The sequence below is a fragment of the Erythrolamprus reginae genome, chromosome 4, assembly GCF_031021105.1.
Source record: "Erythrolamprus reginae isolate rEryReg1 chromosome 4, rEryReg1.hap1, whole genome shotgun sequence".
In the NCBI taxonomy this organism is placed as follows: Eukaryota; Metazoa; Chordata; class Lepidosauria; order Squamata; family Dipsadidae; genus Erythrolamprus; species Erythrolamprus reginae.
The window spans coordinates 113500135-113512283 of record NC_091953.1 but is presented as its reverse complement, the minus strand read 5'-3'; the positions used below and the strand labels follow the sequence as shown (position 1 = coordinate 113512283).

The 12149-nt window shown below is 42.2% G+C and overlaps 1 protein-coding gene across 2 annotated transcripts in view; it reads left to right on the top strand.

Annotated features, from left to right (window-relative positions):
- The window catches only part of FGF14 (fibroblast growth factor 14), a 443719-nt gene that overhangs the window by 12945 nt on the left and 418625 nt on the right, over positions 1 to 12149 (top strand). The window contains exon 1 of one of the 2 annotated variants that reach the window (XM_070751242.1): positions 4322 to 4416. The exons of the other annotated variant lie outside the window; for it this stretch is intronic. The gene's annotated coding sequence lies outside the window, so the exon portion shown is untranslated. Of the gene's footprint in view, positions 1 to 4321; positions 4417 to 12149 lie in introns of those variants that run through there. 2 annotated transcript variants of the gene reach the window in all.

Here is a 12149-nt window from a genome sequence, read left to right as displayed (position 1 = left end):
GGCTTTCTAGGCCCAGGATTGTTAGTCTATTTTCGTAGGATATTCTGTTTCGAGTGGAGGAGTGAAGGGCTCTTTTGGTGAAGTATCTTTGGACATTTTCCACTCATAATGATGACCCCTTTGCATTTACTAGCTTCCCTGGTTGATGGGTTCCTTTGCTTATTTAATTCTTCTCATATATGTGCTAGGAAAGACTACTTGCAGGACCACCTCTTACAGCATGAATCCCAGCGACTGGTGAGGTCCAACAGAGATGGCCTTCTCCAGGTCCTGTCAACTAGACCAGTGTTTTTCAACCAGTGTGCCGTGGCACACTAGTGTGCCGTGAGACATGGTCAGGTGTGCCGCGAAGCTCAGAGAGAAAGAAAGAAAGAGAAAGAGAAAGCAAGAGAGAAAGAAATCAAGAGAGAGAGAAAGCAAGAGAGAGAGAAAGAAAGCAAGAGAGAGAAAGAGCGAGAGAGAGAGAAAGAGAACAAGAGAGAAAGAAAGCAAGAGAGAGAGAAAGAGAGGGAGGGAAGGAGAGAGAGAGAAAGACATAGAGGGATGTAGGGAGGGAGAGAGAAAGAGAACAAAAAAGAGAGGAAGGAAGGAAGAGAAAGAAAGAGGGATGTAGAGAGAGGGAAAGAAAGAGGAAGGAAGGGAGAGAAAGGGGGAGAAAGAAATAGAGCGAAGGGGAGGAAGAGAGAGAGAATTTTTTTGTCCAAACATTTTTAGCCCCCCCCCCCGCTCCATGTGCCCCAGGGTTTTGTAAATGTAAAAAATGTGCCGCGGCTCAAAAAAGGTTGAAAATCACTGAACTAGACAATGTCACTTAGCGGGACCTGGGGAAGAGCCTTCTCTGTGGGGGCCCCAGCCCTCTGGAATCAGCTCCCCCCAGAGATTCGTACTGCCCCCACCCTCCTTGACTTCTGTAAGAGTCTTAAGACTCATTTATGCCTCCAGTCTTGGGGCCATTAGATCCTAGCCCCTGGCAAAACAAATGTAATATATGTTACATTGATGGGCTCCTACGGGAACAGTCAGGAATGCAGTTCCGGTAGCAGAATTTGGAGCTCCACCCCAGAGCACCCAATTTGCACTGAAAGATGTTGAAACAAAATGCATAAGCCATGCCCACAGTGTGGTACTAAAAATTTTGGTAGCCCATCACTGGTTCAATGTGTAAATGGTAGTGACTGATTTTAAGATTATTGGGGTTTTAGACTAACTGTTTTTAAATTAATTAATTACAATGTTGTACTGTTTTTTATATGTTGTAAGCCGCCCCGAGTCCTAGGAAAAGGGTGGCATGAGAGTCCAATAAATAAATAGATAAACAAACACAAATCACTTTCATTTCATGGATGGGAATTGTTACCAGGGGTGCGTTCTGGCTTACCTAAAAGAAATACAGTATTAGGACAGGGGATGGAAGGCACACTGGTGCACTTATGCACGCCCCTTACTAACGTCTTAGGAATCGGGAGAGGTTAACAGTAGATAGTCTAAGGGTAAAGTTTTGGGGTTTAGGAGATGATATTACAGAGTCTGGTATGAGTTCCATGCATCAACTACTCGGTTACTAAAGTCGTATTTCCTGCAGTCGAGTTTGGAGCGGTTTACATTAAGTTTGTATCTGTTGTGTGCTTGTGTCTTGTTGTGGTTGAAGCTGAAGGCTTCTAGGCTTAATAGAGATACAGTAATCCCTCGCCACTTCACGATTCATCTTTCACGGATTCGCTATTTCCACGGGTTTTCAAAGGGGGCTTAAATCCATTAAATCCATTAAAAAATTTAAATCCATTAAAAAAATCATAAAATTCTTCTACAGTACTACTCTACTCTGTTAAAGAAACTGGTAGGATATCACATGTAGTTCCAGCTGAGAAGCATTATAGAATGACTGTTTAATGCAAAGGGTGGGTGTTAAAAGTCTAAATACTCGTTAAATACATTAAAAAAAATTACCTTTCTACTACTTCACGGAAATTCGTTTTTCACGGGTGGTCTTGGAACGCATCCCCAGCGAAAAATGAGGGATCACTGTATGTCATATGTATATATACATATTACACACAGGCACCCAAAAATATACATTATCTACCATATAAAGTATATGTACACATACCCACGAGGGATTACTGTACGCAGAAGCTGTTGCCTAGGCAAAAAATGCTGAATTTTTTTTTTAATATATTCAAAATGTCACCTTCTGGTAATGGCTCAAACAGACACTCAGTACAGTACAAGAAGAAGGAAGAGGCAAAACGCAATCAGATTTGCAAAATTCTGTTATCTCAATTTTTAAACATGGCTTTAACTTTCCTGGGGAATTGATTTCATGCTGTAGTAATGAGGCTCACACAGAGAAATCAAGGAAAAAACCCCCACTGGGTTGTACCTTTCTTCCTGTCATATAAACTAGAAGGAACACTTGTCAATTTCACCTTTTTTTGGGGGGGGGGGGCGAAGCCATTTCACTGAATTTCTTTTTTTAAAAAATAATGACTTTGCAATTTCATTAGTGAGCTTGTTTTTTTGTTTTTGTTTTTTAAAAATACCATGATGTAGTAAAGGAATACCAGACAAACATAGAAACATAGAAACATAGAAGACTGACGGCAGAAAAAGACCTCATGGTCCATCTAGTCTGCCCTTATACTATTTCCTGTATTTTATCTTAGGATGGATATATGTTTATCCCAGGCATGTTTAAATTCAGTTACTGTGGATTTACCAACCACGTCTGCTGGAAGTTTGTTCCAAGGATCTACTACTCTTTCAGTGAAATAATATTTCCTCACGTTGCTTTTGATCTTTCCCCCAACTAACTTCAGATTGTGTCCCCTTGTTCTTGTGTTCACTTTCCTATTAAAAACACTTCCCTCCTGAACCTTATTTAACCCTTTAATATATTTAAATGTTTCGATCATGTCCCCCCTTTTCCTTCTGTCTTCCAGACTATACAGATTGAGTTCATTAAGTCTTTCCTGATACGTTTTATGCTGAAGACCTTCCACCATTCTTGTAGCCCGTCTTTGGACCCGTTCAATTTTGTCAATATCTTTTTGTAGGTGAGGTCTCCAGAACTGAACACAGTATTCCAAATGTGGTCTCACCAGCGCTCTATATAAGGACAGGATCACTTCCACAAACGTAGAAAATAATACTCAGGGGGGGGGGGGGGAAACCCACAGAGAGGACATGTATTTTCATGCATTCCATCTTTTAAAAGTGGTCAGTGGCCCATACCATGCAGGGTCAGGTTGGTTCTCTCAAATCAGCCCTTTCATCTAAACATATAGTTAAGTAAGTAAAGTTTTCCAGGAAGGATTTTGTAAATGGGTTATCTTTGCAGAAAATTCCCTCCAAGCTTACTTCTAACGAAAAACATCTCTGAAAAAAGATTATAATTGCTTACCAATTTTAAGCCAGAGACTTTGATACTTTAAAATCCAGATTAACTTCAAATATTTCATTTCTTGTTAAGTCTCCTTTAAGAAAGTCAGAAGGGAAAGAATTTGGCTGAATTCTTTCCCACTCAGGTGAAATACATTTCACATAATGTTAAAAGAAGACAAAGAAATGCACATACTACTGTATTTTTCAGAGTATAAGATGAACCTTAGTTTTGGGGGAGGAAAATAGGAAAAAAAATCTGCTTACCAGATATTCATCTGGCTAGCATCCTTAGTCTGGTCAGCTTCAGCACATTATTTTATCCCCTGGTGTTAGGGCTTAAAAAAACCCTTATTTGGAGAGAGTAACAATGAAAGAGCTTGCAAGCCAGTAAGAGCTGGGAAAATCATTAGCATCTGGTTAGGGCTGGAAAGAAACATTTGGAGCAAGTAGAGCAATTAAAAAAAACTCTACAAAGATTTAGGGCTTGGAAAACATTCTTTGCAAAGAGTAACAATGAAAGGGTTTGCAAGCCAGTAAGAGCTGGGAACATTGTTAGCAACTGGTTAGGACTGGAAAGAAACATTTGGAGCAAGTAGAGCAATAAAAAAAAAACCTACAAAGATTTAGGGCTTGGAAAACATTCTTTGCAAAGAGTGACAATGAAAGAACCTGTAAAGTAAGAGCTGGGAAGATTGTTAGCACCTAGTTAGGGCTGGGGAGGGGGAATGGTTCAGAAAAAGCTACATTCAGAGTATAAGACACACCTGAATTTTCAGTCTCTTTTAGCGAGGAAAAAGGTGTGTCTTATACTCTGAAAAATGTGGTATATGTCAATTATATTTCAGGAGAACATCTGATATGTATGCCAGGTAATCACTATCTATGTATGGCAAGCTATCTATTCTAGATGTATTGATAAGTGTTGGCATATTCCTTCTAAAACTCAAATGAAAACTGTTCTATTTATATGGATCTTACTGAAAAGCTATCATATTTGGTTTCAGAAACTTGGATGATGACTAAAAAGCAACAGAGGTAGAGTTTTAAGTATATTTCTGTTTGGCTCTTCATAATTGTCTGGATTCTTGCAGCCCAGTTCAGATAGAGCATTTTTTTAAAAACTTGAAGCACTTGTCAACATATAGTAAAAAAAATCTAAATTTCTATAAATGATAAATACTTCTTAATGGTATAAGATTTTCATGCTTATGATTGTTTCTAGAATATATTTATTAGTAATCACCAATAATGGTTGGATTTTAATACTTTGGGCTGCAATTTTATACTTGGCTTCCTTGGAAGAATATGTAAAGGTTGAAGTTCCAAATAGCTAAGCAAAAATGTACTGTGGAAGAGAATGATTGGCATTTGGGAGAAATTAGTGCCTACTTCTTTATAGTTTATGTTTTCAAATGTCACCTTTATAATATAAACCCTCTCAGAATATCCCATCTAAATATATAATTAAAATAACAGATAAAATGTCTACATTTAAAAAATAAAGACATTCTTAATAAAGAAATTGGATTTGAGGGGAATTAATTGCTGATTGGTATATTTCCATATATTGATGGACATAAAAAATTAGACAAAACTTCAGAGATAGGTATCCAACATATCTGTACATGTTTAGGGTTACATGTTGGGATGCACACGCTTGCATGCCAAACACCCAAAGCTACATGCTGCAGCGCAACGGGAGCCCTTGGCAATCAATTTACTTTTACAACATTTGCAAGTGTCTTGCTGTCACAGCAGAGGTGGGTTCCTCCTGCTGGTGACGTCATGATGATGTCATGGAACCGGTTCAGTCAGTGCATCTCTGTGGATGCCGCCATTTTTCTTTGAAATTTTTTCAATTGTTAAATTTTTTTTTCTTCTAAGCATGCACAGGAGCTGAGTTTTCGGTGTTGTTCATCTGGTCGCCATCTTGTTTTCAGCTTTTTTGGAAGGCGGTTTTGTTTGTTTGTTTGTTTGTTGATTGATTGATTGATTTATTGCATTTATTGCATTTATATGCTGCTTACTCCAAAATGGTCCCTGAGCGGCTAACAAATACAATACAAGTAAAAAAACAGTAAAAACATCACTAAAATCATATACAGTATATCATAAAAAAAACCCATACATACTCTTAATTCTAGGCCTACCAGAAAAGCCAGGTTTTAACAGCTTTTCAGAAAACTGATAAGGAGGAGATAATGCAAATCTCTGGGGGCAGTTGATTCCATAGGATCGGAGCCACCACAGAGAAGGCTCTTCCCCAAAGTCCCACCAACCGACATTGTTTGGCGGAGGGGACCTGGAGAAGTCCGACTCTGTGGGCCTTTACTGGCCGTAGCAAGGTATGAGGGAGGAGGTGGTCCCATAAATAGTCTGGCCCTGAGCCATTTAGGGCTTTAAAGGTAATAACCAACACCTTGAATTGAATTTGGAAATCGACTGTCAACCAATGCAGCTCGCGTAGAGATGGAGTAATATGGGAGTACCTAGGTACACCTGTAGTTGCACGCGCCACTTCTTTTTGCACCAGCTGAAGTCTCCGCAGTGAAGTGAAGTTTAGCATTGCACATGCATACAAGGCGCAGCCATACAGCATGGGAGGAAGTGAACTGGCAGCGAGGTAATTTAGAAACACCCTGTGACATATGATCATGATTTGTGACTTTTTCAACCAGAATCTAACAAGCAAAGTCAAATGGGAAGGGTGAATCTGCTCAATGATTACGTGATTTGTTTAACCACCACATGATTCACTTAACACAATGATAATGACTTCAAAATGGATTCTGGTCACATGATAACTCAATGCCCATGTGATTTAGCAACTTAAATTCTGGTTTCAATTGTCATCGTAAATTGAGAATGACGAACGCCGAAGTTTAACATAATTTAAAGGAGATTAAGTATCACTTTATGCAGATCAGAGTATCATACTTTAACTGTTTATTGTCCACATTCAAAGGCAATTCTGACTATTTGGAGAGGTTCAGGAAACTGGATTTCTGAAGCATTGTGTTTAAGCATGTGCTTTGCTGCCGACATTTCCTTTCAAGAAAATTCCTTTAAAACATTTTCAAGAAGCAATCAGATGTATAAAAAAAAAAGTACTAAAACGTCTTGGAAATTCAGGTTGATAACCTTTGTACAATAGAATTATTGTGATTCATTTCTCAGTGACAAAACCTTGATTCACGCTTGATTTCTACATGCTCCAGCATTGAGCATCTGATGACGGGTCTCCGAATGTGGGGAAATTACTTCGCTGAAAGGCTTTGTGTGCAAAGTGCTGTCAGAAAATATGGAGGTTTTAATGTGGCATTATATCTGAAGGCACAGTCACAATACAAGTCATATATCTGCGAGGCAGCGTCGATGGCAGTCTTCTGTGACCTGTCTACGTTGCTATTTTTGCTAGAGGCCTTCAGTGCCTGGAAGGTAATCTGTCAAAGAGGCTATAGTGCAGGGTTGGTGAACCTTTTTGGCACTCAGTGCCAAAATGGGAGTGTGGGCACGCAGTAAAGGTCAGCCATTTGTGGCCCTACTGGAAAAGTCCGATTGGGGTGTGTGTGTTGCACAAGAAATCCTCCGGGAAGGAGAACAGCACATCGGGGAGATGACGGTCCCCCTTCGCCCCCGTCGCCCACTTACTTCCTTACTTCCTTACTTCCTTACTTCCTTACTTCCTTACTTCCTTACTTCCTTACTTCCTTACTTCCTTACTTCCTTACTTCCTTACTTCCTTACTTCCTTACTTCCTTACTTCCTTACTTCCTTACTTCCTTACTTCCTTACTTCCTTACTTCCTTACTTCCTTACTTCCTTACTTCCTTACTTCCTTACTTCCTTACTTCCTTACTTCCTTACTTCCTTATTTATTAGATTTGTATGCCGCCCCTCTCCGGAGACTCGGCGCGGCTAACAGCAATAATAAAACAGCATATAATAATAATCCAATACTAAAAAACAGTTAAAAACCCATTATTATAAAAACCAAGCATACATACAGACATACCATACATAAAATTGTAAAGGCCTAGGGGGAAAGAGTATCTCAGTCCCCCCATGCCTGGCGGCAGGGGTGGGTTTTAAACAGTTTACGAAAGGCAAGGAGGGTGGGGGCAATTCTAATCTCTGGGGGGAGTTGGGTCCAGAGGGCTGGGGCTGCCACAGAGAAGGCTCTTCCCCTGGGTCCTGCCAAGCGACATTGTTTAGTTGATGGGACCCGGAGAAAACCCACTCTGTGGGACCTAAGCGGTTGCTGGGATTCGTGCAGCAGAAGGCGGTCCCTGAGATAATCTGGTCCGGTGCCATGAAGGGCTTTATAGGTCATAACCAACACTTTGAATTGTGACTGGAAACTGATCGGCAACCAATGCAGACTGCGGAGTGTTGGTGTAACATGGGCATATTTGGGAAAGCCCATGATTGCTCTCGCATCTGCATTCTGCACGACCTGAAGTTTCCGAACACTTTTCAAAGGTAGCCCCATGTTGGTGAACCACTTCGGCACTGAGTGCCTAAACGGGAGTGTGGGCACACAGTAAAGGTCACCCATTTGTGGCCCTACTGGAACATTCTGGTTGGGGGGTGGGGTGCGCAAGAAATCCTCCGGGAAGGAGAATAGCACGTCGGGGAGATGACGGTCCCCCTTCGCCCCATCGCCCACTTATTTATTTATTTATTAGATTTGTATGCCGCCCCTCTCCGTAGACTCAGGGTGGCTAACAACAGTAATAAACAGCATGTAACAAATCTAATGTTCAAAATAATTAAAAAACCCTTATTAAAACCAAACATACACACAAACATACCATGCATAAATTGTATAGGCCTAGGGGGAAAAGGTTAGTTCAGTTCCCCCAAGCCTGAAGACAGAGGTGGGTTTTAAGGAGCTTATGAAAGGCAAGGAGGGTGGGGGCAATTCTGATCTCTGGGGGGAGCTGGTTCCAGAGGGTCGGGGCCTCCACAGAGAAGGCTTTTCCCCTGGGTCCCGCCAGACTTGCCAGAGTGTCCCCAATGAGCTGCTCTCCTTCCAGGAGGATTCCTTCCCGCTGGTGGCTCCTGGCCAGGACTGCTTCAGGTCAAGGTGGCAGCAGTCAGTCCTGGTCAGGAGCTGCCAGCGGGAAGAAATCCTCCAGGAAGTAGAGCAGCTCATCAGGGAGACAACACTTCCATGTCGCCTCTGTCGCCCGCTTGCCAGAGTCTCTCAGAGTTCTCAACCTTTCTTATACCATGACCCCTTAACACAGTGCCTCATGTTGTGGTGACCCATAACCATAAGTCTAGCGCCAATTCTCCCAACAGAGGTTTAAGCTGATTGGCAGGAAAGTCAGAAGGACATCCCCACTCTGAATGCCTGATTGGTCGGATTGTAAAAATATGTTCCAAGGCTCCAGAATAGAAGCTTTAGTTCCTAATACCATGGGAAATTTGTCTTAGGCGACCCCTGTGAAATGGTTGTTCACCCTCCCAAAGGGGTCCTGATGCCTAAGTTGAGAACCACTACGATAGTTTTTAGGCAGCCTCCCAATCCATGGCTCCATAATTCTGACTTTTTCCTGGGTTAGCTTTAATCAGGCACACAGATCTCTGGAATATTAGCAATAAAATTGTACGCAGGACTATTTAGAAGTCCCACGTTATTCCTAGGAGGTAGGGAAAAACACTGTAGCCTAAACCTGGATCTAGATTTCAGGACAAGCTAAAACAGTGCTTGAGATGAGTTCAACTTCTATTTTTGTGGATGTGAGTAATAGGTGAAATCTTCTTGCTGATGTAAAGTTGGCTATCTTTTCCTCACTTCATTATGTCCTGACATAATAGGTGGCTTAATTACATTGTAGAATTTAATGTGTTGCCGTACTGAAATGAAGAACAGTATGTTGTAGTCCTCAGCAAATGAAAGACATGCTCATGACTTCTTCTCATTTGGAACCTCTTCATGGCAACCCTGTTCATCATCTAGAATCTGTTGTGGTTAGCTCTGGCCCAGCTCCTGCCCCAAGGACTGTGGATGTGGGGGAGACATCCACATGCCGCAGGCCTGTTTTGCTCCCAGTGGAATCTCCTCTGACCAAGAAGACATGAGTGACAGGGAGGAGGAGAGTGTGGCAGACAGCTCAGAAGGAGATCAATTATCTAGCTCCTCCTTAGATTCAGAACAAGAGTTAATGATACAGCCATGCATGCGGAGAGCGATGCATAGGCAACAACAACTGAGAGATTATTATCAAAGAAAATGAGGCCACCTGTGGTTGGGTGGGGCTGTGGTAATTAGTGAGGCTGCTATAAATAGCAGTCTGTGGGTTTGGCCATTGTGGAGGATTATCTGATTGTTGTGTTTCGTGGCTGCCTTGCTGACTTCGACCTTTGTGTGCTGATTTTTCCCCACTTTGAAACTAAACCAGAGCAAAGTGTGTTTCACTTTGTGAAAGAAGAAGGACTGTGAATTGCCTCACAGCTGCAAGAATGACAATTGAAGAATGAGTCTGTATTAAAACAGCAATCAAAAAGAAGTACAATAAGATTCCTTTAACTTGCCAAGAAATGGATTCTAATTATTGTGCTTTCTATTATGGAGCCACATTGAATGCTTTTGGACTTTCCTCTCAGTAGATCACATATAATCTTATATTTAATTGAATGATGCACATTTTAGTTCAAGTCATCCACATTAATGCTTGTTCTAAGAATAGCAATCCCTTTCATAGTTCTAGTTGCATAAAACTTTAAATAGCTGCTATTCAGAATTAATAGTTGGTACACAGTGATATTACAGTGACGCAGATACAGGAACCAACTTTTAGCAGACCCAGATATCAATTGTTCCAGAGCTATTCTGGATTACAAAGACCTAATAATGTCAAATACAAAAAATCAAGAATTTAGACATCTGGTCAGTTATAATATGATGTACTTCAGGACATCATATTTTGGCAGTGTCATGCGATGCTTCAACTTGCTCAAACTTATCAGCTTTTATCCTGGAACAAACTTCCAGCAGACGTGGTTGGTAAATCCATGGGAACTGAATTTAAATATGACTGGGATAAACATACCCTGCTCAAAAAATTAAAGGGACCACTCAAATAACACATGCTAGATCTGAATGAATGAATGAAATATTCTCATTGAATACTTTGTGAAAAGTATTGAGACGCCAGACGAAGTGCTAAAACAGTGGTTCCCTTTATTCAGCTCTTTCCGCAAGTGACAATCAGCTGGGAACTCACCAGCCGGCAATGAGAAACCCGGCTCTATTTATACTCTCAAGGCTCGCGCCAAAAGAGCTGTCCTGCGTCTGAGCCAATCAGACGCCTCCTAGCATTTCCAATCTGCCTGGTAACAGCATTCACCTCAGGCAACTATTTACATGGCATTTTAACATACTCAACACCCCTCCCTCCTTAGTCAAGTGCCAACTGTCCATCAATTGAGCCATGTGATGAAGTCCTCCAATCGAGTGGGTCTGCGCGAGGCTCGCTCAGACCTGCGCAGATCAGTTGAGTCTGGAACTTCGTTGGTGGAGGTTGGCTCTCTGTCGGATCCGGAGCCTGGCTGGGCCCGAGTGGGGGCTCCGGCCTGCAGCGAAGTCCGGATGGGAGCTGAATCGACGTCGGAGGAGGATGATGGTGGCTCGTTGGTGTCGTGGGAGCGTTCCAGCCTCGGTGAGCCCCAATTTACATCCAACAAATCGGGTTGTACATAAGAGTCTGCTTTGGGGGAAGAGGTTACAATGGCGGTTTGCGTATTTTCAGAGTTAATCCGCCCTCTTAAATAATCAATGTGCCGTTTCCAAATACGGCCATCCTCTAATTGTATTAAATATGTTTTAGGCCCCTTTTGTTGTAGGACTTTCCCTTTTACCCATTGAACTCCCCCATCAAAATTTCGGGCAAATACATTCTGGCCTAGATACATGCTTCTTTCAGGTATTACAGACATTTCACCTTGACCCATGGTATTTAAATATCGAGGATGTAACCTGTCTAAAGGAGACCTTAGTTTTCGCCCCATTAAGACTTCTGCAGGGCTTTTATGGGTGGCAGCATTTGGAGTAATATGTTGCATTAACAGGAATTGGTCTAATTTACTTTGTACTTCCCCAGGGCCTGCTCTGCGCAGCGCCTCTTTCGCCACCCGCACATAACGTTCAGCCAACCCGTTAGCCCATGGGGAGTAAGGGGAGATTAGCGCATGCCTGACCCCTAGATTACTCAAAAACACCTCAAACTGTCGTGCGGTCAATTGTGGCCCATTATCTGAAACAAGGACATCAGGACACCCATGGGTTGCAAACAAATGATACAGAGCCTTTATAGTGGCACATGTTGTTATATTCTGCATAGCCACTATCTCTACCCACTTAGAAAAGGCATCCACGACAACCAGGAAAAACTGGGACCCGATGGGGCCAGCAAAGTCTATATGTATCCTGGACCAAGGCCCAGTGGGCTCTCCCCACTCTACGGGGGCAGTTCGAGGGGGATTGGGTCGTGACTCTTGACAGGGGTCACACCGAGCTACCCAATGTTCAATATCGAGATCTAGGCCCGGCCACCACAGGTACCCCCTTGCCAAACCCTTCATTCGGACAATGCCTGGGTGTCCCACATGCAACATAGTCAATACCTTTTTCCTGAGTGTAGTTGGAATGACCACTCGATCCCCCCATAGTACACATCCTTTCATGTATGACAATTCTAGTCGCTTTGTCTTAAAATCTGCCAGTCCCCCCTCCTCTGGTCCCCCAAGCCAACCCCTGT